Source organism: Pristiophorus japonicus, chromosome 11 (assembly GCF_044704955.1).
Source record: "Pristiophorus japonicus isolate sPriJap1 chromosome 11, sPriJap1.hap1, whole genome shotgun sequence".
NCBI lineage: Eukaryota > Metazoa > Chordata > Chondrichthyes > Pristiophoridae > Pristiophorus > Pristiophorus japonicus.
Genome location: NC_091987.1, coordinates 177,049,412 through 177,076,004, shown reverse-complemented (window position 1 = coordinate 177,076,004; position 26,593 = coordinate 177,049,412). Strand labels below are relative to the sequence as shown.

General features: G+C 44.9%; 1 protein-coding gene across 6 annotated transcripts in view; it reads left to right on the top strand.

Moving 5' to 3' along the window:
• The first annotated feature begins 3,922 nt into the window (after nucleotides 1-3,922).
• fam118b (family with sequence similarity 118 member B) overlaps nucleotides 3,923-26,593 on the top strand; it is a 59,865-nt gene continuing 37,194 nt past the window's right edge. For 3 of the 6 annotated variants that reach the window (XM_070894309.1, XM_070894308.1, XM_070894304.1), the window contains exon 1: nucleotides 3,930-4,007. The gene's annotated coding sequence lies outside the window, so the exon portion shown is untranslated. Of the gene's footprint in view, nucleotides 4,008-20,580; nucleotides 20,672-26,593 lie in introns of all 6 variants that reach the window. The other 3 variants (XM_070894306.1, XM_070894305.1, XM_070894307.1) reach the window with 3 other exon arrangements.

Here is a 26,593-nt window from a genome sequence, read left to right as displayed (position 1 = left end):
TTTTGAAGTGTAGTCAGTGTTGTAATGTAGAAAACACAGCAGCCAATTTGCGTACAGCAGGATCCCACAAACAGCAACATGATAATGACCAGATAATCTGTTTTCAGTAATGTTGATTGAGGGATAAATATTGGCCCAGGACACCGGGGATAACTCCCCTGCTCTTCTTCGAAATAGTGCCATGGGATCTTTTATGTCCACCTGAGAGGGAAGATGGGGGGGGGGGGGGGCTCAGTTTAGCAGCTCATCCGAAAGATGGTACCTCAGACAGTGCAGTACTCCCTCAGAACTGCACTGGAGTGTCAGCCTAGAATTTTGTCTCAATTCACTGGAGCAGAACTTAATTCTGACTCAGAGGCGAGGGTGCTACCAACTAAGTCACAGCTGACACATGAAGAAAATAACCATTCACATTAAAACAACAATCAGACACATTGCATAAAGTTACATTTGAGGAAAGTAGGAAGATTTTAGCAAATTATTTTTTTATTTATAACTTTTTGGGGGGCCAGCACTATTTTTCCCGACATTACAGCAGAGCCTACACTTCAAAAACATTATTAATTGGCTGTAAATTATCCTGAGGTGATAAAAGTTCCTTTACTCTTCTCTAAATAAACATACCCATAACAGGGACACTCAGAAACCATTTGACGTTTTTTTTGCCTCAAGTTGGTGCACAAAGAATAATTGGGTGATAGTCATCCTCAACCCTGAGGGACTGCCGAAGAAGGAAAGGATAATAGTAACGTCTGATTGGTTCCATCCTGTGCTCCAACCGATTTGGATCTGACTGGCCCCAGTCCCGCTTTCCATATGATTTGATTGGTTGATACTGACAATCTCCAATGCCACTGATAAAAGCAGTTTTTTCCTTGTAAAACACTGACAAGCTTGCTGTTGACAGCTACGCCTTCTACCTGTCAAATCCTGTTGATGTACAGATAGAACGTTAGGAATTTATGCAGATTGTACATGCACGGAAGGCACTGATGTGATTGAAAGCTCTCAGCTCTTGTGAGGTAAAAATATCCAATTGAAATCGAGACTTTTGTGGCAAGCTACTACTGCCAGACTCTGTTCCCTCAGTATCAGCTCCGGCTCTGTGGGTAGCACACTCGCTTCTGAGTCATAAGGTCCCACTCCAGGAACTTGAGCACATAAATCGAGGATGACACTTCAGTCCTGTGGTAGGGAGTGGTGCACTGTCGGAGGTGTTGTCTTTTGGATTATACGGTAAACCGAGGCCCCGTCTGCTCTCTCAGGTGGACGTAAAAGTTCCCACGGCACTATTATGAAGAAGAGCAGGGGGAGTTACCCCCGGTGTCCTGGCCAATATTTATCCCTCAATCACCATAACAAAAAAACAGATTATCTGGTCATTATCACATTGCTGTTTGTGGGAGCTTGCTGTGCACAAGTTGGCTGCCGCGTGTTCCACATTACAACAATGACTACATTCCAAAAGTACTTCATTGGCTGTAAAGTGCTTTGAGATGTCCAGTGGTCGTGAAAGGCGCTATATAAATGCAAGTCTTTCTTTTTCTTTGCTCCAAAATCCCTAGTTCAGTCCTACCAAACCCCAAAACTCCCTTTCCCAAATTTTTCCCCCATTTCTAGATCCCAGTGCTCAAAAACCCTTAGACCGCAATCCCAGTGTTCTGTAATTGAGGAACCAACCTGCTGCTTCCAGACTCTGCAATTCTTTCTCCGATAGCCCCAAATCCCAACTTTCCTCTCCAATGATCTCAGAACTATGTTAAAGACAACTTCCTTCTCTAGTGCTCTTGGAACCCTGGGACTTCTGTCACAGTGCTTCCAGACCCAGGGACCGCTCTCAAAAATTGGGAATTTCTGCAAATTGTACATGCCCGGAAGGCACAGATGTGATTGAAAGGCTTTCAAGTTTGTGCACAAAAAATAATTGTGAAATAGTAATGTTAGATTGGTTCCATCCTGTGCTCGAACCTATTTGGATCTGACTGGCCCCGGTCCCTCTTTCCATATGATCTGATTGGTTGATACTGACAACCTCCAATGCCACTTATAAAAGTTGTTTCTTCTTGTTTGACCTAGAGACCAAATCCCAGTATTTCCAGATGTTGGACCCACCTTCCAGTGCTCCCAGGCTCCCAGATCCCAGGGATGCTGCCCCCCCTCCCCCCCATAGTGCTGATAAATCAGTTACCCTGGTAATATAACTTGTCATAACATTTCTGTTCTTATAGAAGTGATTATCCACAAGGAAGACCCAAGACCACAGAAGAACTGCTTTCATATATAATGTAAATATGATCCCTCACCATCCTCCCCATCAAACTCTTGCTCTGTCCCTCGCCTCAGCTGCATCTCCCCACTCCCTTTGCCCCAGCATTGTGGTGCTTTCAGACACCTAGACCACACGTTCTAGAATTTCCTCCCTCAATGCCCTTGGGGCTTCACCTCCCCTCTTTTAAGAGCCCCCCTTAGATCCTACCTCATTGACAAAGGTTTTTGGTCACCTCTCTTAATATTTCCTTCTTTGGCTTGGTATCTGTTTTGCCTTATGACTCTGTGGAATGCCTTGAGACATTTTTCTATGTTAAAGATGCTTCAAGTTGTTGCTGTATAAAGCTTGTTTCAGAAATAAGGAATGATTGGAACTCTGCACATGTAACTTGTAGTTGTGATGTTCCAGTTTCAAGCAGGCTATCCAAATATAAAGAACCTTCCAGTTTTGGCAGCTGAGTTCATTGAGATGTTTCCCTGTACCCAAGTGACAATTGTACCTGAGTGACAATTGAATCGCTAGTCCAAAAGCAAAATACTGCGGATGCTGGAAATCTGAAAGAAAAACTGAAAGTGCTGGAAATACTCAGCAGGTCAGGCACCACCTGTGGAGAAAGAAACAGGGTTAACAGTTCAGGTCATCATGTCAGCTGTGGCTCAGTGGGTAGCACTTGTGCCTTTGAGTCAGAAGAAGATTGTGGGTTCAAATCCCACTCCAGAGGCTTAAGCACAAAAATCTATGCTGACACTCCAGTGCTGGAGGTGCTGTCTTTCCAATGAGATGTTAAACTGAGGCCCTGTCTGTCCTCTCAGGTGGATGTAAAAGATCCCAATGGCACTATTTTGAAAAAGAGCAGGGGGGAGTTCCCCCTGGTGTTTTGGCCAATATTTATCCCTCAACCAACATCAATAAAACAGATTATCTGGTCATTATCATATTGCTGTTTCTTTTTTCATTATGCATATTTTTCTATTAAAGTGGCTGAGATTCAAACTTCACAATGCAGATAAAATATGTGTGGTTCTGCCATATATAACACTAATAAACAGAAATGGCTATGCTGGCCATTTATCCTTTTGCTAATAAATTGGATCCATAAACTGCAGAATGGAAGCTTCATGGTTACAATAGCATCTCATTTCATGAAATGAATACATATGAAAGCTTCCAGGAACAGCAAACAATCTCAACATTAGTGTGAATTTTGTTCTGGGTATTTTCAAAAATGGTTCACATTGCTGTTTGTGGGAGCTGTGCGCATTTGCTGTGCGCAAATTGGCCTTTCCTCCATGGCAACAGTGACCACACTTCAAAAAAATACTTCATTGGATGTAAAGTGTTTTGGGACATCCAATGGTCGGGATAGGCGCTATCTAAATGTAAGTCTTTTCTTTCCACACAGATGTTGTCTGACCTGCTGAGTATTTTCAGCATTTTTTGTGTGTTTTTTAATATATATATATTTATTGAATCGCTAATTTCCATCGGGAGTACAAGAAATAGAAAGCAACGTTGGCAAAATAAAGAACCAATGCTGAAGATGTGTGTGTGTTGTTTGGTGAGAGCTTCTATGTGGCTGAAGCTGGGGGAGGTTTTGAGTTCTGCGTTTTGGCGGCGCTCGGTGCTTTACGGGCCGGCGCGGCCGCCGTGCGGAGGGGAGGGAGCGGCGCGCGCAGTGGCGGCGGGCAGAGAAACATCTGGAGCGGCGCGAGCGGCAGCGGCTCGGAGAGAGCGGGAGGTAAACCTGGGGAACGGGAACGCGGCCGCGGGGAATGTGAAGGGAAGGCCGAGGACCGGGAGAGGGTGTGTGTGAGGGGAGAGGGATATGTGGGTTTCAGGAGTGTGATAGTGGGAGCGTCAGCAAATCAAGAAAGAACTTGCATTGATATAGCACCTTTCACGACCACCTTAGGACGCCCCAAAGCGTTTTACAGATAGTGAAATCCTGTTTTGGAGTGTGGTCATGTCGGGAAACGCACCAAGCCAATCTGCTCACCGCAAGATCCCATAAAACAGCAATGTGATAAAATAGCTTTCATTTATATAGCGCCTTTCTCACACCTCCGCACATCCCGAAACGCTTTGCAGCCAATGATTTATTTATTGAAGTGCAACCACTTATGTAGGGAAACGTGGCAAGCCAATTCGTGCACCGTAAGATCCCACAAACAACAATGTGATTAAAAGAGAGAACTTGCATTTATATAGTGCCTTTCGCCACTACTGAACATATCAAGTGCTTTACAGCCAATGATGTACTTATTGAAGTGTAGTCACTTTCGTAATGTAGGTAAAGGCGGCAGCCAATTTGTACACATAGCTCCCACAAACAACAATGTGATAAAAGACTGGCATTTATATCGCGCCTTTCACTACCACTGGACGTCTCAGCCTTTTACAACCCATGAAGTGCTTTTGAAGTGTAGATACTGGGGGGCTGGGCCCAGTTAGCACTAAATAGGTTGGAGCACAGGATGGAACCAATCTTGCTATCACCCAATTATTTTTTGTGCACCAACTTGAGAGCCTTCCAATCACATCTTCCTTCTGGGCATGTACAATTTTCAGAAATTCCTACACTTGAGAATGGCCTCAGGGTCTGGAAGCACTGTATCAGGAGTCCCAGGAGCACTAGAGAAGGAAGTTGTCTTTAAGAACATAGAAATAGGGGCAGGCCATTTGGCCCCTCGAGAAACAAGATTTAAAAAGTAGTTGATGTGAGTAACAGAAGGTCACACTGCTGCAGGAGGGGAGAACATGAGAACATGAGAAATAGGAGCAGGAGTAGCCCATTTGGCCCCTCAAGCCTGCTCTGCCATTCAATAAGATCATGGCCTCAACTCCACTTCCCTGCCCGCTGCCCATAACCCCTGACTCCCTTATCGCTCAAAAATATGTGTCTCCACTTTAAATATATTCAATGACCCAGCCTCCACAGCTCTCTGGGTAGAGAATTCCAAAGATTCATGGCCCTCAGAGAAAAAAATCCCCTCTCTTTCCGTTTTAAATGGTTGACCCCTTATTCTGAAATCAGCCTAGATTTTTGTGCTCAAATCTCTGGAATGGGAACTTGAACCCACAACCTTCTGTCTGCGGTGAAAGAGCTACCCACTGAGTCACAGCTGAGGTGGGGGTGTCAGGAGAGTGAAGCGGGGGTGGGAGTGGGAGGAGTTGGGGTGATCCCATTGGTAGACTTGAAGAAGATGTTTCTACTTGGAAGGTGAAAACTAGGGGCAATCAATATAAGATGGTCATTAATAAATCCAATAAGGAATTCAGGAGACAATCTTCACCCAGAGAGTGGTGAGAATGTGGAACCTGGTCCTACAGAGTATTTGAGGTGAATAGTGTAGATGCATTTAAGGAGAAAGCTAAGTAAGTAAATGTGGGAGAAATGAATAGAAGGATATGTTGATGCAGTGCGATGAAATAAGGTGAAGGATGCTCTTGTGGAGCAAGAGCACCAGCATGGACCTATTGGGCCGAATGGCCCGTTTCTATGCTGTAAAACTTCTATAAAGTGGGATTCGAAGCTACGATTTTCTGGCTGAGGCAAGAGTGCTGACACATTATAAGGTGAAATGTTGGCCAAATGGGAGATAATGTACTTGTAAAAAGAGAGATTTGTACTGTCAAGAGGGGAACAAAAGCCTTGTGCTATATGCTAAAACATAATGGCAGCTTTGTTAACTTCAAAGTAAATTAATTGCAGCATATTGTCTTGTGAGTTGCATTTAATTGCCTTGAAAATCAGTATAGTGAATTCCTTGGTCCTCTTACAATTCTAAAATGAATGAAGGGGACATTGTATACTTTGTTCTGTGAAGATGCAGTACCAGCCATTTAGTTTTTGCGCAGTTTGTATAGTTGACAAGTTAGCACAGTACAAAGTTAAAACAATAAGCCATAATAAAATGAGAAAGGACTTTCTATTTGAAATTGGTTGTGTTAATTCATTCTTCATTTAAAAAAAATAGTACAAGATCACAAATTCGATTCCTGATCTGTACTGGTTCAGTCGATTTCAGCCAGGGCAGCAGCTGGGATATCACAGCTGGGAAAGGGCATTTCCTTTGGGTCCACTATCCTGGCTGTTAAATCTCTTAATTTCCAATGAAATACGAACTCCGATTGTAGTTTTAATGTAACTTTATTCTGGCAGCAGCAACAAGCTCTTGGCTTTAAGCCAGGCCTTTGTCCTTCTGAGACCACATGGCCAAAATGGCTGTACCTGGTTCAATTTACAGAAAAGAACTCTCCTTCTTTGACCTTATTGGCTCAATTGATAGTCTGTTAACCTTTTAATTGGCTCGCTACCCAAGGTCCTAAAATGTCAAGTTGATTGATGACTTAATGCAATGTGGTCTGTGTTTTTTTCAAAACTGCAGCCGGGCTGCAGAGCTTGAATTCTCTATCAATCCCCCTTTTGATTCTTTCACAAACTGAATCATAAAACATCAGGTATCACTGGTTAAACATTCAACAAAATAATTTCATACATGTTAATAGAGTTTCCTTCTAAAATTTGTTGATGTGTTTCACCACATGTCCGGACTAATAGCTTCCACACAAATTTACACCAACCCGAGTTCCATCGTGGCCACAGTGGAAGTCTGGTTTTAGCAGGTTAATTAACCTTATTCCAATTTAATCCAAATCAATATCTTAATTCAACCAGTAAACAACCTTCCCTTAAGCATAACACACCCCTGTGCCACGTACAGACGGTCTGCTGGGACCTGCAAGGTGTCTCACATGCGGGACAGCAGCTACAGCCGCCTGGTTGCAACAACATTTAATCAACATAAAACAAACAATATAAAAGTAAAACAATTACAACAAATAGAATTAAACTTTCTCCAATGAAGTTCCTATTGAACCTAGCCATTCAGTGGCTCCGCTCCACAAAGTGAATGATGGGGGTTGCTTATGTTTTTCTACCTCCTTTTGGATATGCTCCGCTAAGTGGCTAATTTCTTCTGAGCTATCTGGGAGATATGTGCAACACTCAGTTCCGAGTAGGGCGCAAGTACCTCCCTTTTCAGCCAGGATGTAATCAAGGGCCAGTCTATTCTGTAGGGCTACTGTGTGGATTGCTACCATGGATGAATTACAACAATTGTACATTCCTGTCTGGCGTAAAAATAAAAAAGGGAAGGTGGCTCAACCGTGGTTATCTAGGGAAATCAGGGATAGTATTAAAGCCAAGGAAATGGCATACAAATTGGCCAGAAATAGCAGCGAACCTGGGGACTGGGAGAAATTTAGAACTCAGCAGAGGAGGACAAAGGGTTTGATTAGGGCAGGGAAAATGGAGTACGAGAAGAAGCTTGCAGGGAACATTAAGGCGGATTGCAAAAGTTTCCATAGGTATGTAAAGAGAAAAAGGTTAGTAAAGACAAACGTGGGTCCCCTGCAGTCAGAATCAGGGGAAGTCATAACGGGGAACAAAGAAATGGCAGACCAATTGAACAAGTACTTTGGTTCAGTATTCACTAAGGAGGACACAAACAACCTTCCGGATATAAAAGTGGTCAGAGGGTCTATTAAGGAGGAGGAACTGAGGGAAATCTTTATTAGTCGGGAAATTGTGTTGGGGAAATTGATGGGATTGAAGGCCGATAAATCCCCAGGGCCTGATGGACTGCATCCCAGAGTACTTAAGGAGGTGGCCTTGGAAATAGCGGATGCATTGACAGTCATTTTCCAACATTCCATTGACTCTGGATCAGTTCCTATCGAGTGGAGGGTAGCCAATGTAACCCCACTTTTTAAAAAAGGAGGGAGAGAGAAAGCAGGGAATTATAGACCGGTCAGCCTGACCTCAGTAGTGGGTAAAATGATGGAATCAATTATTAAGGATGTCATAGCAGCGCATTTGGAAAATGGTGACATGATAGGTCCAAGTCAGCATGGATTTGTGAAAGGGAGATCATGCTTGACAAATCTTCTGGAATTTTTTGAGGATGTTTCCAATAAAGTGGACAAAGGAGTACCAGTTGATGTGGTATATTTGGACTTTCAGAAGGCTTTCGACAAGGTCCCACACAAGAGATTAATGTGCAAAGTTAAAGCACATGGGATTGGGGGTAGTGTGCTGACGTGGATTGAGAACTGGTTGTCAGACAGGAAGCAAAGAGTAGGAGTAAATGGGTACTTTTCGGAATGGCAGGCAGTGACTAGTGGGGTACCGCAGGGTTCTGTGCTGGGGCCCCAGCTGTTTACATTGTACATTAATGATTTAGACGAAGGGATTAAATGTAGTATCTCCAAATTTGCGGATGACACTAAGTTGGGTGGCAGTGTGAGCTGCGAGGAGGATGCTATGAGGCTACAGAGTGACTTGGATAGGTTAGGTGAGTGGGCAAATGCGTGGCAGATGAAGTATAATGTGGATAAATGTGAGGTTATCCATTTTGGTGGTAAAAACAGAGAGACAGACTATTATCTGAATGGTGACAGAATAGGAAAAGGGGAGGTGCAACGAGACCTGGGTGTCATGGTACATCAGTCATTGAAGGTTGGCATGCAGGTACAGCAGGCGGTTAAGAAAGCAAATGGCATGTTGGCCTTCATAGCGAGGGGATTTGAGTACAGGGGCAGGGAGGTGTTGCTACAGTTGTACAGGGCCTTGGTGAGGCCACACCTGGAGTATTGTGTACAGTTTTGGTCTCCTAACTTGAGGAAGGACATACTTGCTATTGAGGGAGTGCAGCGAAGATTCACCAGACTGATTCCCGGGATGGTGGGACTGAACTATCAAGAAAGACTGGATCAACTGGGCTTGTATTCACTGGAGTTCAGAAGAGTGAGAGGGGACCTCATAGAAACGTTTAAAATTCTGACGGGTTTGGACAGGTTGGATGCAGGAAGAATGTTCCCAATGTTGGGGAAGTCCAGAACCAGGGGTCACAGTCTAAGGATAAGGGGTAAGCCATTTAGGACCGAGATAAGGAGAAACTTCTTCACCCAGAGAGTGGTGAACCTGTGGAATTCTCTACCACAGGAAGTAGTTGAGGCCAATTCACTAAATATATTCAAAAGGGAGTTAGATGAAGTCCTTACTACTCGGGGGATCAAGGGGTATGGCGTGAAAGCAGGAAGTGGGTACTGAAGTTTCATGTTCAGCCATGAACTCATTGAATGGCGGTGCAGGCTAGAAGGGCTGAATGGCCTGCTCCTGCACCTATTTTCTATGTTTCTATTTCTGCATTGATTTTAATGAGGGCCTCTGAGGTATCATTGGCTACCCGTTCCACAACGGATGCCATGTTAATGGATTCCCTTGCCAGTCTGGCGGTCCCATACCTGGGGATCAGAATGGCAAAGAACCTCTCTGTTTCTGTGATAGCTCTCTTAGGGCGGTGTAAATGTTCCGACAGTGACTTTATATGATACATATAAGGCACAATGTAAGCTAAATAGCAGGATCCCGTCCAATTCTGGGGCAGCCAAGGGTAGGCCTTGTGGCCACACACCCAGTAGGTGCCATTATAGGCAATGAAGGTTAGCTGTTTCTTTGTCAGCAACACTCCGGGGCCCGTCCAGGCTTTTCCATCTGTTTTATTCAGAATCCCCGTTACGTTAAAAATTCCCACATCGGCCCAGTTTGGACGGTTCCGTGGCTTGATTACGTTATAATTCCGGGAGCAGTTACTATACCCCATATTTTGGCCTCCTTTGATGTTTATTAGTGATAACAAAAAATGGGGGCCGTTTGGAATTATTGTAGCACGGTTGGTATCCCTCTTCAAAGATAGTCACATTGTAATCTGCTGACTTCCATTTACGTGCCCAGTTTTTCGTATCCTGAAACGCATTGCCTGTTTTGTTTTGATTAATTATCCACTCAGCCATTTCCGAGATATTCAAGAGAACTGGCCTCAAGGGAATCCCTCCCTTTGAGTGAATAGGACTATGCGCACACACCCAACAACTAGAAATGTTACCTTGTTTGTCATAAATATATGACGTATATAAAAAGGTATTTACATGTAATTCCCTTGCTACCCTACTATTTCCCTTTGGTGCAGAAGGTCGGCTAGTAAGAAGTAGGCAAATGCCTAGAATACCTACAATCAGTAATACAGTAAATTTATACATTTTGGCAAAAAGTAATTGTCCTTATTAGATTTCGGCTTCAGTTACGGGTGCTCGTTTAACGTGTGAAGCGTGGATCCAGGCTTTCTTTCCTTGGACTTTCCCAGCTGCCTGGGTGGTCAATAACACTTGATAAGGTCCCTCCCACTTGGCACCCAAAGGTTCTTTATGCAACTTTTTCACATACACCCAGACTCCCGGGATGATGTCGTGTCCTCCTTCGAGTGGATTACCCCAACCTGCCGATACCTGTCGGGAAACAGAACTAATAGCATTGGTTAGGTTCTGACAGTATGATAACAAAGTGTCACTCATTAAGTGAACATCAGCTTTCCTTAAATCAATAGTTCCTGGCAGCGACATGGGTCTTCCTGTTATAACTTCAAATGGGCTTAGACCTGTAGTTCTGTTCGGGGTTGCCCTAATGCTACATAGCACTATTGGTAGTGCCTGGGGCACTTGGTGATATTTGGTAAGCTGTTGTTTCAGAGTTCGATTCATTCGCTCTACTTGTCCTGATGATTGTGGATGATAAGGACAGTGTAAATCCCATGTAATGTTCAGTAACCTACAGACTTCTTGGCAGACAGCACCTGTGAAGTGTGTTCCCTGATCTGAGTCAATGCTACTCGGGACTCCCCATCGGGGAATGTAATCCTTACACAAGACCTTTGCAGTGTGATTGGCTGTGGCTCTTTTAGTTGGGACAGCTTCTGCCCATCTATAGAATCTGTCGACCATGACAAGAATGTTAGTGTATCCTTGGCATGAAGGAAGAGATATATAATCAACCTGCAGATGCTGGAATGGTCTGAAAGGGGCAGGGGGCCTTAGTTGGGGCATTACCGTGATGGGTCCAGAATTATTTTTCTGGCAGACCACACAGCGGTCTGCTACCAGCTGGGCATGTTTTTTAAATCCCCGACCCCACCAGCTTTTCTGGAACCGTGCCGTCATCTGTTGTGAGGCCAAGTGTCCCCACGAGTGGATCTGTTGGGCTAAAAAAGGCATAAGCGCTTGTGGCGCGACTGGCTTGTCGGTAACTCTTTGTCTCCAGACACCATCTTCACATAGCTTAATTCCTGCCTCAATCCATGTCCATTTTTCCCCTCAGGAGCACTCGCCTTGCATTGTTTGAAGGTCTCGTGTCAGAGTCCTGAGTGCTTTGAATCTGCACATCTGTGTTGGTTCTTCTGGGGGAATTCCCTGTGAGGCGGCATCTTTAGCTGCCTGGTCAGCTAGGGCATTTCCCTGATGTTTCTGTGGTATTTTCCTTGGTATGGGACTTACACTTCAGGATGGACACTTCCTGACGTAATTGTATGGCCTCGAGTAAGTCTCGGACTTCTTTTCCATTTCGGATAGGTGTACCAGCAGCAGTGAGAAATCCCCTTTTCCGCCATGACAGACCAAAGTCGTGAGCGACTCCAAAAGCATAACGTGAATCTGTGTAGACATTAGCTGTCTGTCCTTCTGCTATTCGACATGCTTCTGACAGGGCCCGTAACTCGGCCTGTTGTGCTGACGTTCCTGAGGGTAAACATCCTTTTGCCACTACACCATATAAGATTGTAACTGCCCATCCTGCTTTTCTGGTACCATTGTCAACAAAGGAGGAACCATCTGTAAACAGGATGAGGTCTGGGTTGTGCAGAGGCTCCTCTGCTGCTAAGGCTGCTTCTTCTGTTTCTTTTAAAATCTCCACGCAGTCATGCTCTTCACATTCTCCCCATTCTTGCTCCCTCGATTCTGACATCGGGAGCATAGTTGTGGGATTAACCGGGCTGGCCCAGACGATATGGAGATTAGGAGCTTCCAAAACTGCTGTCCAGCGGGTCCATCTAGCTGCCATCACCTGAGACATTCTTTTCATAGACAGCAAAGCGTATACGGTGTGGGGACACTTGACAATCAGCTTTTGGTCGAGGACTCGACCCGCAGTGATCATTACCGCTCGACATGTAGCTTTCATGGCCCTTAGGCAACTTCCCCATCCGAGGGCTACCGCATCCAGTTTTGCCGAATAATAGCCAATAGGTCTTTGTTGATCCCCATGTTCTTGTGTCAGTATAGCTGTCATGTATTCTTCTTTCTCATGGACAAATGGCTTACCACTGTCGGGGATTCCCAGAGCCGGTGCCGAACACAAAGCCTTTTTCAAACACAGGAAGTCCTCTTGCTGTTCCTTCGTGAGGGTATTGGCTTCTTTAGAGGCACGTTTCCCCTTTAAGATATCATTCAATGGCTGAGCAAGCTGTGTGAAGAAGTCACTCCAATTTCTGTTAAAGTTACACAATCCCAAAAAAGACCTTAGTTCCTGAATAGTGGTGGGTTTTTTAGCAGCCCGAATGGCTGCAGTTCTCTCCTGGGTAAGTTCTCTCTTTCCTTGTGAAATCTTTTGTCCCAGGTGTACAACCTCTTCTTGGGATATTTGTGCTTTGTCGATGCTGGCTTTATGTCCTTTCAGCCAAAGGTGGTCCAGCAAAGTTCGTAAATCTTGTTCATGCTGGTCTTCCGTGTTTGAAGCTAGCAGGATATCATCTACATATTGGATGACAGTGGATGACAGGGGAGGTAATTCTCGCAAATGGCTTTGTAAAGCCATGTGGAATACCATAGTTGTGGAAACCCTGCGGTAACCGGGTCCAAGTATACTGTTGTCCTTGGACCGTGAAAGCAAACCACTGTCGAACCTCCGGTGCCAGAGGCACTGACCAAAATTGGTTGGCCATATCTATAACCGAGAAATATTTATGTTCCGGTTTGAAGGCATTAAAAATGGTGGAGCTTTTTGATCAATGCACTGGTTAGCTTTCCTATAATCAACAGTCAAACGGCAAGTCTCATTAGATTTCTGTACCGGCCACACGGGGCTATTGGAGGAGCTATGCATTTTAACAAGCACCCCTTGTTTCTCCAATTGCTGAAAAACCGGTAAGATTCCTGTGATGGCAGTTGGACTGATGGGATACTGTTTAGTGCATGAAGGCTTGGTCCCGATAAATGATGCAGGCTCCACCTGGAGTAGGCCACAATCGTTCTTATCTTTAGCCCATATCGGGTGTTCCTTCAATTCTTCTTTCTTCAAAGTTCTAATTGACCATGTCACCTGACCATTCTCGAAATGCAACGATGAATCTATTTGGATTAGAACGTCCATTCCCAAAAGGGGTTGATCTACTGGGCCTATCCAGACTGGCGTGGTTAATTCATGTGGACCCAGCCCTATAAGTATCGGTGTTCTTTTAATTTCCATTTTATGGCCCCCAACTCCATAGGCTGTACGTGCCCTACCATCCAACGGCAAAAAAGTCTCCATATTGTAGTATGGAGTATGTTAATTCCGCCCCGTGTCTAAAAGACAGTCCACCCTCACAGTTATATATAGCCCATCTCCCCTTTGTTGTATTAGTGCGAGGAGGGGGGCCAGGGTGGGCTCTAATCGTTTTTTGTTTATCAAGTAACTCCTTCTGTTGTTGTATTGTCAGTCGCTTGAATGCTTCTATGAGGTCGTTATCTTGTGACAAGCCTAGTTTGTTGGCTGAATTGTATCCCTGGCCGCGTCCTCTTCCCCGGACATGACATTGCTGTTTTGCCCTGCACGACTTGGCCCAGTGACCTTTCTCACAATAATGACATTTTCCAGGTAATTTTCCTAATAACTGTTTATCGGAATCCTGGGATTTCCATCCCATAACCTGTACAGCTCGGACTTTAGCTCCCATATCCCGATCTAATTGGTTACATCGATCTACCAATGCTGCAAAGGTAGTTCCTTTACCTTCCCAGTCCGGTAACACTACCTTAAGCATTTTGGACAATTCTGGCTTTAGACCTGCCACGAAAGCTGCTTTCAGGGGTCCAAACCCTTGTTCATCCATTTCCTCATCCGTATTATTCATACCCGAATGTTCTAGCCACGTGCATCTAAACCGCTCGTCATATTCCAGGACCTCCTCTGTTCCTTTCTGTTGGCAGGCTGCAATTTTTTCCCAGTCTGTCTTAGCTGGACTGAAGGCTTGCATCGCCTCCAATCGCCTCCCACCCTGCGTTTAATTCTTGCTCATCCTGCCCCAAAGCTTCTTCTACCTTGTCGTGCAATTTTCTTCCCTGTGTTTTTGGCACCATTATGGTCAAAATTTGCACTCCATCCCAGGGATGAAGTTGATATATATTTCTTAAGCTGTCCAATTGGTCCCACGTTTTTACTCCCCCTTTCTTTGGATTGGGCAATTCCTTGGACCATTTATCAATTTTCTCTGGGTCTGCCGGATCATGAACTAAGTATTCTGCATACACCCTTTTCCTCGTTTTTTTGGTTCCGCCCTCATCCGCAGTCTCTTCTGATTTGACTACAACTCGTCTTTTTTTAAACGGGGCAAAGTGCACTCCTAATTCTTCATCCTCCGACCCTGTATCGTCAGAGGATTCGGAATCCGTATCCATTCCTCTGTCGTGTCTTCGGGTTTGCGCTTTTAATTTATCCAAACATGGGTACCCTGGGAATTGACCGATACATTTTCCTTTTCCGATTACTGTCGCTTGATCTAATGATTTTTTCCATTCTTTAATTTAACCTTTAAGATCTTTAACTTCCGCTTCCGACTTTTCAAGTTCAAATCTTTTCTGTCGCAGCTGTGCACAAACAGCTTGCAATTGGTCCTTTGTACTGGTCAGTTCTCGATCATGTTGGGAACGCATTATAATTTCATTCTGCTTTCGGATCTGTCCCATGACGGCTAGGGACCATCTAGTTCGCTCTTTATTTTTCATACGGGTCATTTTTTCCCAGACCCTTTTAATCTCGTCCAAGGACCATTGTCCTTTGGAGGTACCGTATTTTTGTTCGATCTTAATACAGGTTTTAGATAAGTTGAATTGTTACTCTATGTATTCTTTCAACTGTTCGAGGATTTCATCTATCAGAACCTCAGGTAGTGCCTGCCCACTTTTAACAGTTGTAGCCAATTCTTTGCTCTTATCTCCTGCTGCCATAATACTGATTTCTTTACTGGGGTCTCGAGTCGTAGGCTTTCCAGCTGATCAATGGGTCGGTGATTAATTAACTAATACACTGCCGAAGTTAGACGTCTATGGGACCTTGAGCCGACTACCAACCGGAGGGTTCACAAACCGGTGGCTTTCGGAATCGCGTAGAAGGAGAGGCGAATTTAGACTTTTGACCGAGGACTTTTATAAAGAGGAGTCCTTACCTCAGTATGTCGGTCCGATGTCCAAAATTCAGTTTCTTCCCTCAGCAATCGTGTTCGTGACGCCAAAATTGTTAGATCTCTTAATTTCCAATGAAGTACGAACTCCGATTGTAGTTTTAATGTAACTTTATTCTGGCAGCAGCAACAAGCTCTTGGCTTTAAGCCAGGCCTTTGTCCTTCTGAGACCACATGGCCAAAATGGCTGTACTTATACCTGGTTCAATTTACAGAAAAGAACTCTCCTTCTTTGACCTTATTGGCTCAATTGATAGTCTGTTAACCTTTTAATTGGCTCGCTACCCAAGGTCCTGAAATGTCAAGTTGATTGATGACTTAATACAATGTGGTCTGTTTTTTTCAAAACTGCAGCCAGGCTGCAGAGCTTGAATTCTCTATCACTGGCTTTGGCCGAATGGTAACGAAACACAAAGCAAGTTAAGTGGCTAACCAGGTGTGGAGTAAATAAGAAGTGGTGAAGCGAGTAATACAAGCCTAGAGAAGGGTAAATGGGTTTGGAAGCTGGACGAGTGCAAACGTAAACAGATTTACAATAAATTCACAGGCTTTTACCTAGTTTCCCAGTCTGTCTGGTAGTGGTTATATTGTGGAGATGGTGCTTGGTGTCTGTTACAGTCTGGTGTGTGGGAAATCACGTCTGTTGTGTCTACAGTGCAAAAATAGCCACAAGAGACTTGTCACAATGTGCCAGAGATCACAACTGCTTGTCCTATTACAGATGTGAATTTGAACTCCTTCCGTGGGAAAAGACCAAGAAGTATTTTTTTCTTTGGAACTGCAAATATAAGGCCCTATAGCACTTTGATTTTTTTTTAATCTTGTCCAGGAAATTTTTTCCACGACTGGTGTCCAGCTGGTAGCGTACTATGATTCTCTCTTTCTGCCGGTTGCACTCCATAATATAAAAGACTTGAATGTTCTGGCAAAATGCAGCAATGGGCGCTGGGTTCCTCTGCGTGATCCAGCAACCCAGAGTGCAGATGCACAGGGCGGGTTCCACGAGGTCATTTGTCCCAGAATGTGGGATCATTTACACTATGGAGTGCATTCAAAGAAGGGGAAATTTCCCATCCGCTGGCTGGCTGTCTCGAGCAAAAGCACCTAAAGAGAGCGACTGCTTGCTCAGTGAGTACGAGTTGTAACTATGGTAACTCCCTCATTCTGACTATCATGGGCATTCTCTCATTATCTCGGCGAGTTCTAGATTTGACGTTGCCAGAATTTTAGGTTAATAATGTTATGCTGCTTCTCTAATTAAGATCGAGCATGGGTTTGGCTCTTATAATATTTTTATTATTAAAACAAATATTTTCAACTGATTACTTGTGCCCTTTTTAGTAACGTCCCATAACTCAGCCTCACATATAGACATTAAATGCTAGTTGCTAAGTGTTTAGTCTGATGAAGGTTACGTATGGAAACGTTGTAGTTTTAGCTCTTCACAAGTGGTGACTGACCTGCTATGTAGCTCCAGCATTTTCTCTCTTTTTTTCTCTTAATGTTAAATAACATGCGCCGTTCACATCCTCAGGACATCCCAAAGTGCTTTACAGCCATTGAATTGCTTTTGAAATGTAATGAAAGTGTAATATAAGCAAACGTGGCAGCCAATTTGCCCACAGCTAGGTCTGCCAAAAGAAATGAGACAGATGACTAGGTCTGTTTCAGGAACAATTGGAGAATTCCCTTGTTGCATAGTGCCATGGGATCTGTCACTTCCATTTCTGCAGTCTGATGGAGCCTTGGTTTAATGGCACCTTCATAAGTGCCACATTCCATCAATGCTGCACTGAAGTGTCCACTTAGATTATGTGTTGAAGTCTCTGGAGTGGGGCTTGTACTCATGATTTTCTGACTTGGGCAAGAGTGTTACCACTGTGCCAATGTTGCTCATAGCCTGGATAGAAAAAGTACTTCATTATTAGCAATTCAGGAATTTGGCACTAGAAATACGTTACTATAAATTATAATTATAATACCCAGTGCCAAATTTATATGACACATGGTATAAATGTTGGTGAGTCATTTATAAATGTAATGTATAATATTTTGTGATCCAATTATTCTAATTCAATTGATGCACTCCACAAAAGCCAGGATGTGAGGCCTATATGAAACACTAGTTCGGCCCTAGCCGGAGTATTATCAATTCTGGGCAATGCACTTTAGGAAGGACGTGAAGGCTTTGAAGAGGATACAGAAGAGATTTACTAGAATGGTTCCAGTGATGAGGGAATACAGTTATGTGGGGAAGCGGAGGTTTTCCTTGGAGCAGAGAAGGCTAAGAGGAGGTAACATAAGAAATAGGAACAGGAGTAGACCATACGGCCCCTCAAGCCTGCTCCGCCATTCAATAAGATCATGGACTCAGCTCCACTTACCCGCCCGCTCCCCATAACCCCTTATCCCCATATCGCTCAAGAAACTGTCTATTTCTGTCTTAAATGTATTCAATGTCCCAGCTTCCACAGCTCTCCGAGGCAGCGAATTCCACAGATTTACAACCCTCAGAGAAGAAATTCCTCCTCATCTGTTATCTATTCTATCAAATCATCTTAATCACCAAACTTAATCTTCTATACTCAAGGGAGTACAAGCCTAGTCTATGCAACCTGCCCTCATAATTTAACTCTCTAGCCCCGTATCATTCTGGTGAATCTGCGTTGTATCAACTCGAAGGCCAATATATCCTTCCTGATATGCGGTACCCAGAATTGAACACAGTACTCGAGATGGGGTCTAACCAGAGCTTTATATAACTGTAACATAACTTCTACCCCTTTTATATTCTAACCCTCTTGAGATTATTGATTTTTTCTATCTGTCCACTAGCTTTTAGTAATTTCTGTACATGGACCCCTAAATCTTTCTGCTCCTCCATAGTTCCTAGCTTCTTATCATTTAGAAAATATTCTGATCTATCTTTCTTGGGTCTAAAGTGGATGACCTCGCACTTCCCCACAGTAAACTCCCATCTGCCACTCTTTTGTCCACTCACTTAATCTATCAATTTTCCCTTTGTAATTTTCTGCTCCCATCTACACTATTTACTTAGCCACCTAACTTAAAGTCGTCAGCAAACTTGGATCTATGTCTCTGTTCGTGTGTAACTTATAGTGAATAGCCGAGGCCACAGTACAGATCGTTGGGGGACACCGTTGGTCACATCTTGCCAATTGGAGTACATACCCATTATCCCTACTCTCTGTCTCCTACCTCCTAACCAATTCCCTATCCATGGTAACAGGTTATCTCCAATTCTATGCGCTGTCAATTCTCTTGTCTCTTGTGTGGAACCTTATCAAATGCCTTTTGGAAATCCATATAAATAGCATCCATAGACATTCCCTTTGGAACATCCCAAAACGCTTTACAGCCAATGAAGTATTTTTGAAGTATAGTTACTGTTGTAATGTGGGAAACACGGCAGCCAAACTGCCCCCTGTAAGCTCCCACAAATAGCAATGTGATAATGACCAGATAATATTTTTTAATGATGCTGGTTGAGGAATAAATATCGGCCAGGACATCAGAGTGAAACCCCACCCCTGCTTGTCTTCGAAGTAGCGCCATGGGATCTTTTACACCCACCTGAGAGGGCAGACAGAGCCTTGGTTTAAAGTTTCATCCTAAAGACGGGAACTCCGACAATGCAGCGCTCTCTCAGTACTGCACTGGAGTGTCAGTTTAGACTGCTATCACTGAGCCACAGCTGACAAGTATTTTTACTTCCCGCTGGTAGCCTGTGAAGTATTTTTGCATGTGGTGTATATCTGTTTAATCTTGCTGGCTGTTAATTTTGTTTTGTTATGGCCATTTAATATGACTCATCATCATAGGCAGTCCCTCGGAATCGTTGAAGACTTGCTTCCACTCTTAAAATGAGTCCTTAGGTGGCTGAACAGTCCAATACGAGAGCCACAGTCCCTGTCACAGGTGGGACAGATAGTCGTTGAGGGTAAGGGAGGATGGGACAGGTTTGCCTCGTGCTCTTTCCGCTGCCTGCACTTGATTTCTGCATGCTCTCGGCGACGAGACTCAAGGTGTTCAGTGCCTTCCTGGATGCACTTCCTCCACTTAGGGTGGTCTTTGGCCAGGGACTCCCAGGTTTCGGTGGGAATGTTGCACTTTATCAGGGAGGTTTTGAGGGTGTCCTTGTAATGTATCCGCTACCCACCTGGGGCTCGTTTGCCGTGAAGAGTTCCGAGTAGAGCGCTTGTTTTGGGCGTCTCTTATCTGGCATGCAAACAATGTGGCCTGCCCAGCGGAGTTGATTAAGTGTTTGTTAGCTATATTTGTTAGCTAAAGATATTACAGAAAGAAAGATAGGGAAATGAATAAGAAACAGAAGGACTTTCTAAAGAATTGTAGACTTATTTATTATATGCACTCAAATGGAACTTTATTGGAAAGCTCAACCATAATTGGAAATCAGCATTTGAATCATTGATTTTGCTTCAGTACTTTTTCCTGTCCGTTTCATTCTTTCCATATTAACATTGATGTGATCAGACTGCAGGCAGACAGAATAGCCGGAAGCTGCCTGTTTGTTCATTGCATTTCATGTTTAACTATAGAACAATGGCCCCAGTTGATTTTCAAAAGCTTGAGATTGCAGAGTCTGATTGCTTATGTAAAGTAATGTTCCTGTTTGCCTGACCACATACATTTTGTAACACGTTGAATACGGTATTACAGTGTGAAATTGACATCATTGCACATGAGTTATGTCAGTCGACCTAATGACTGTGATTAATACTGTCGTCCTTGTTCTGGTCAAGTGCTCTAGGTATGCTAGTTTACCAAATTCTGGTAAATTTGCGGGTGTGGGCGGGGAGAGAACACTCTGGCCTACAATTTAATTATATTTGGACAAAGAGAGGCTCTTCAACTAATACTTGGCTGCTGAGCTAAACTAAGAAAAAACTGATGTTCTTTGGAGCAAGCACACTGAAATTGGTTTCTCCCTCCCCAATCTAGTGTTACTCCAATACAGCTGCTATCTGAAATAGTTACAGGACAACAAAGTATTTACAGAACAGAAACAGGCCATTCGTTCCAACAGGTCCGTGTAAGTGTTTATGCTCCACATGCGCCTCCTCTCACCCCATCTATAACTTTCTCTCTCTCTCTCTCTCTCGAGTTTAAATAGCTTCCCCTTGAATGCATTTATTCCAATTCGTCTCAACAACTACTTGTGTTTGCGAGTTCCACATTCTAACCACTCTCTGGGTAAAGAAGTTTCTCCTGAATTTCCTATTGGATTTGTTAGTGGCTATCTTATATTCATGACCCCTAGTTCTGGTCCCGACTGCAAGTGGAAACATCGGGCCCAAGTTTCCACAAGAAAAAAAACAGGCGCCACTCCGAGCTGGGCGCCCGTTTTTCGCGCCTAAAAAAATCTTCGGTATTCTCCACCGACTTACAGGACCTCTGGCACTCGGCGCAGCCGGCACGAGCTGTGAGGGGGCGGAGCCAGGTCCCTGCGCTGAAAACAGTGCCGGGACCTCTGCACATGCGCGCTACAGTCAGCACGCAAGTGCAGTAGCTCCAGGCGCCGAACTGTGTGGGAGGGGCCCGAAGCACGCAGCCCCTAGCCCTATGGCCTCACTGGGGCTGCGTGAATGAGGCTCCTCCCACGGCCAGCTCCTGCTCCCCGCCCGACCAGACCCGACACTCGCCCCCCCACCCCCGACAACCGCTCCCCCCCCCTCTCCCGACCCGACACCCGCTCCCCCTCCCGACCCGACACCCGCTCCCCCCCCCCCGACCCGATACCCGTTCCCCCCCCCCCCCCCCCGACCCGACACCCGCTCCCCCCCCCTCCCGACCGAGACCCGCCCCCCCCCCCTCCCCTCCCGACCGAGACCAGAGACCCGCTCTCCCTCTCTCTCTCCCCCCCCCCCCCCCCCCCCCCGGACCCGCTCCTGTTCCCCGACCCCCCCCCCCCTCTTCCCCGACCGACCTCCCTCCTTCCCCGACCTCCCTCCCTCTCCCTCTCTCCCTCCCCCCCTCCCCCCCCTCTCTCTCCCTCCCCTCTCCCTCCCTCCCCTCTCCCTCCCTCCCCTCTCCCTCCCTCCCCTCTCCCTCCCTCCCTCCCTCCCTCTCTCAGCAGCACGAATAGCTGCAGAATTCTCCCTGGCTGAAGCACTTTCACACAGGTAGGAAGATGGTTTATTTAATCTTTTCTTGGCTTATAAATGTTTATTCAGGTTGGATTTATTTGTATAATATTTGTAGAAGTATAAATAAGGATTTATTGTCAAATTTAATGAGTTCCCTTCCCCCCCCACCTCGTTCTGGGCGCCTAATTTGTAACCTGCGCCTGATTTTTTAATGTGTAGAACAGGTTTTTTCAGTTCTACAAAAATCTTCACTGGCGCCATTCTACTTTAGTTTGGAGTACGTTTTCACTGTGGAAACTTTCAAATCAGGCGTCAGTGGCCGGACACGCCCCCTTTTGAAGAAAAAATTCTGTTCTAAACTAGAACTGTTCTACCTGACTAGAACTGCAGAAAACAAAATGTGGAGAATTGCGATTTCTAAAATAGTCCGTTCTCCACCAGTTGCTCCTAAAAATCAGGCGCGAATCATGTGGAAACTTGGGCCCATCATCTCTACATTTACCTATCATAATCTTGGACCTTTATCAGATTTCCCCTCAGAAAATGCTCAGCAGGTTTTTGCATTTGTCCCTCGGTCTTTTTTCTAGAGAAAAGAGCCCCAGCCTCTTCAATCTTTCCTGATAGGTATAACCTCTCAGTTCTAATATCATTCTAGTAAATATTTTTGTACCTTCTCCAGTGCATCTATGTATCCTTTTTATAATATGGAGACCAGAACTATTCACAGTGCTCCCAAGTGTGGTTTAACTAAGGTTCTATACAAGTTTAACATAACTTCTCTGCTTTTCAATGCTATTCTTTTCAACATAAAACCCAGTGCTTTGTTGTTTTTTTTTATGGCTTTGTTAACCACCGTCGCTACTTTTAGTGATCTGTACATCTGTACCCCCAGATCGCTCTGTTCCTCTATCCCATTTAGACACTTATTTCCAAGGAGTATGTGCCCTCCTAATTCTTCCTACCAAAATGTTTTGCCTTCATATAAGTTCATTTACCAATTACACACTCAGTCTGCAAATTTATTTATGTCTCCCTGTATTTTGGTGCAATCTTCATCTATTAACTACATCCTCCAATTTAGTGTCATCGGCAAATTTTGAAATTGTACTTCTGATTCCTGAGTTCAAATTGTTTTTGTAAATGGTGAACAACAGTGGATCCAGCACCAATCCTTGTGGCACACTACTTCCAGCCTTTTGCCAATCTGAGTAACTAGCTTTAACCCCTACTCTCTATTTCCTGTTTTGTAGCCAGCTTGCTATCCATTCTGCTACTTATTCCCTGACTCCACATACCCTGACCTTAGTCATGAGTCTACTATGCAGTATCTTATTGAAGGCTTTTTGGAAATGCAAATATATTCCATCTGCTGCATTGCCCTCACCTACCCTTTCTGTTCCTTCAAAGAATTCAATAAGGTTGGTAAAGCATGAGCTTCCCCTTTGGAATTTGTGCTGACTACTCTTTATTTATATTTTCAGTTTCCATCTTTTCCATCTTTGATTAAGGATTTCATTATCTTTCCTACCACCGACGTTAAGCTAATGGGTCTATAGTTCCCTGTACTTGATCTATATCCCTTTTGGGACGTGTTAAGTTGCAACACCTAAAGCTCTGATTGGGCCCCCCGATTGCTGATTGGTCCCCTTGGAGGATAAGACGCACCCAGCAGTTTATCTTTTCAAAGTGTAATTCGAGCCATTCTGACTGCCGATTCCAGACAGAACAGAGCTCATTTGGAACGGACAGGGCTCGCTCTCACGGGTGAAGACCTTCTCCCACCCCCAAAGTTCCTGACCTCCTCCCCACAAGTCCAAGTGCCTGACCTTGCCCCCCCCCCGCCCCCCCCCCCCAGGTTCCTGCCCAAATTCCTCCCCCACCGATTCATGATCTCCCCCCAGCAAGTTCCTAACCTTCCCACCCCCTCCCCCCAGCAAGTTCCTAACCTTCCCACCCCCTCCCCCCAGGGCCTAATTAGAGACCAGGATCTTGCGGAGACATCGTTGGTGGTATTTTTCCAGTGATTTGAGATGTCTACTGTATATGGTCGTCTCTGAGCCATACAGGAGGGCGGGCATCAGCCATGTAGACCATATGCTTGGTGCCAGATTTGAGGGCCTGATCTTCGAATACACTCTTCCTCAGGCGGCCAAAAGCTGCACTGGAGGCGGTGTTGAACCTCATCGTCGATAGAGGACAGGCGCACCAGCGTTAGTGTCCTACATCCCCAGCGTCGAAGCACTGACCACACTCGACCAGCTCCGTTGGGCGGACCACACTGTTCGCATGCCTGACACAAGACTCCCAAAGCAAGCGCACTACTCGGAACTCCTGTACGGCAAGCGAGCCGACACCTGGGAGTGCCTGGCCAAAGATCTCCCTAAGTGGAGGAAGAGCATCCAGGAGGACGCTGAGCACCTTGGGTCTCATCGCCGAAAGCAAACGCAGGCAGTGGAAGGAGCGTACAGCAAACCAGACTCCCCACCCACCCTTTCCTTCAACCACTGTCTGTCCCACCTGTGACAGAGACTGTAATTCCCGTATTGGACTGTTCAGTCGCCTAAGAACTCACTTTGAGTGGAAGCAAGTCTGCCTTGATTTCGAGGGACTGCCTATGAGTGATGATTAGAGACTAGAGGGTAATTTGTGTGTGGAGGCGGGAGACGTGGCAGTGGTTCTTAATGAATATTTTGCCTCTGTTTTCATAAAAGAGAGGGGCGACGCAGACATTGCAATCAAGGAGGAGGAGTGTGAAATATTAGATTAAATAAACATAGTGAGAGAAGAAGTATTGAGGGGTTTAGCATCTTTGAAAGTGGATAAATCCCCAGTCCTGGATAAAATGTATCCTAGGCTGTTTAGAGGAGCAAGAGAGGAAATACAGAGGCTCTGACCATCATTTTCCAATCCTCTGGATACAGGTGTGGTGCCGGAAGACTGGAGGACTGCTAATGTTGTACCAGTCTTTAAAAAAGGGATAGACCGAATAATTACAGACCAATCCGCCTAACCTCGGTGGTGGGAAAATTATTGGATAAAATTCTGAGGGACAGGATAAATCTTCATTTAGAAAGACGCAGATTAATCGAGGATAATTGGCATGGATTTGATAAGGGAAGGTCGTGTCTGACTAACTTAATTGAATTTTTTGAGGTGGTAACAAGGAGGGTTGATGAGGGTAGTACATTTGGTGTAGTGTTTGTGGATTTTAGAAAGGCTTTAGATAAGGTCCCACCTGGCAGACTGGTCATGAAAGTAAAAGCCCATGGGATCCAAGGCAAAGTGGCAAGCTGGATCCAAAATTGACTGAGGCAGGAAGCAAAGGGTAATGATCGATAGGTCTTTTTGTGACTGGAAGGCTGTTTCCAGCGGGGTTCCGCAGGGCTCAGTACTAGGTACCTTGTTTTTTGTATATCAGTGATTTAGACTTGAATGTAGGGGGTGTGATTTAAGAAGTTTGCAGATGATACAAAAATTGGCCGTGGCTGATAATGAAGAAGAAAGCTGTAGTCTGCAGTAAGATATCAATAGACTGGTCATGTGGGCAGAACAGTAGCAATTGGAATTCATTTTGGAGAAGTGTGAGGTAATGCATTCGGGAAGGGCTAACAAGACAAGGGAATACACAATAAATGGAAGGACATTGAAGTGTAGAGGGACAGAGGGACCTTGGAGTGCATGTCCACAGATCCCTGAAGGTAGCAGGCCAGGTAGATAAGGTGGTCAAGAAGACATACGGGATACATGCCTTTATTAGCCGAGGCATAGAAGATAAGAGCAGGGAAGTTATGCTTGAATTGTATAAAACACCAGTTAGGCCACAGCTAGAGTATTGTGTGCAGTTCTGGTCACCACAATACAGGAAAGATGTGATTGCACTAGAGAGGGCACAGAGGAGATTAATGAGAATGTTGCCTGGACTGGTGAATTTTAGCTATGAGGAAAGATTGGATAGGCTGGGGTTGTTTTCTTTGCAACAGAGGAGGCTGAGGGGAGACCTTATTGAGGTGTATAAAATTATGAGGGGCCAAGATAGAGTGGTTAGGAAGGACCTGTTTCCCTTAGAGGGGTCAACAACCGGGGGACATAGATTTAAAGTAATTGACAGAAGGTTTTGAGGGGAAATTATTTTCACCCAGAGTGTGCTGGGGGAGGGTCTGAAACTCACTGCCTGAGAGGGTGGTCGAGGCAGAAACCTCACCACATATAGGGCCCAAGTTTCCACATGATTTGCGCCTGATTTTTAGGAGCAACTGGTGAACGGACTAGCTTAGAAATCGCAATTCTCCACATTTTTTTTTCTGCAGTTCTAGTCAGATAGAACATTTCTACTTTGGAACAGAATTTTTTCTTCAAAACGGGGCGTGTCCGGCCACTGACGCCTGATTTGAAAGTTTCCACAGTGAAAACGTACTCCAAACTAAAGTAGAATGGAGCAAGTGAAGATTTTTGTAGAACTGAAAAAACCTGTTCTACACATTAAAAAATCAGGCGCAGGTTACAAATTAGGCGTCCAGAACTAGGTGGGGTGGGGAAGGGAAGTCATTAAATTCTATAATAAATCCTTATTTATACTTATACAAATAAATCCAACCTGAATAAATATTTATAAGCAAAGAAAAGATTAAATAAACCATCTTCCTACCCTGTGTGAAAGTGCTTCAGGCAGGCCTTTCGGGACCGAAGGCTGAACGGGCCGGCCCGAGACTTCGGGCAGGATCGTCCCCAGCACCAGATTTACAGGTAGGTGGCGTTGGGTTGGGTCGGGTCGGGGAGGTTCGGTTCGGGTCGGAGGGAGAGGGGGGGAGGAGGGGGAGGTCGGGCCGGCCCGAGACTTCGGGCAGGATCGTCCCCAGCACCAGATTTAC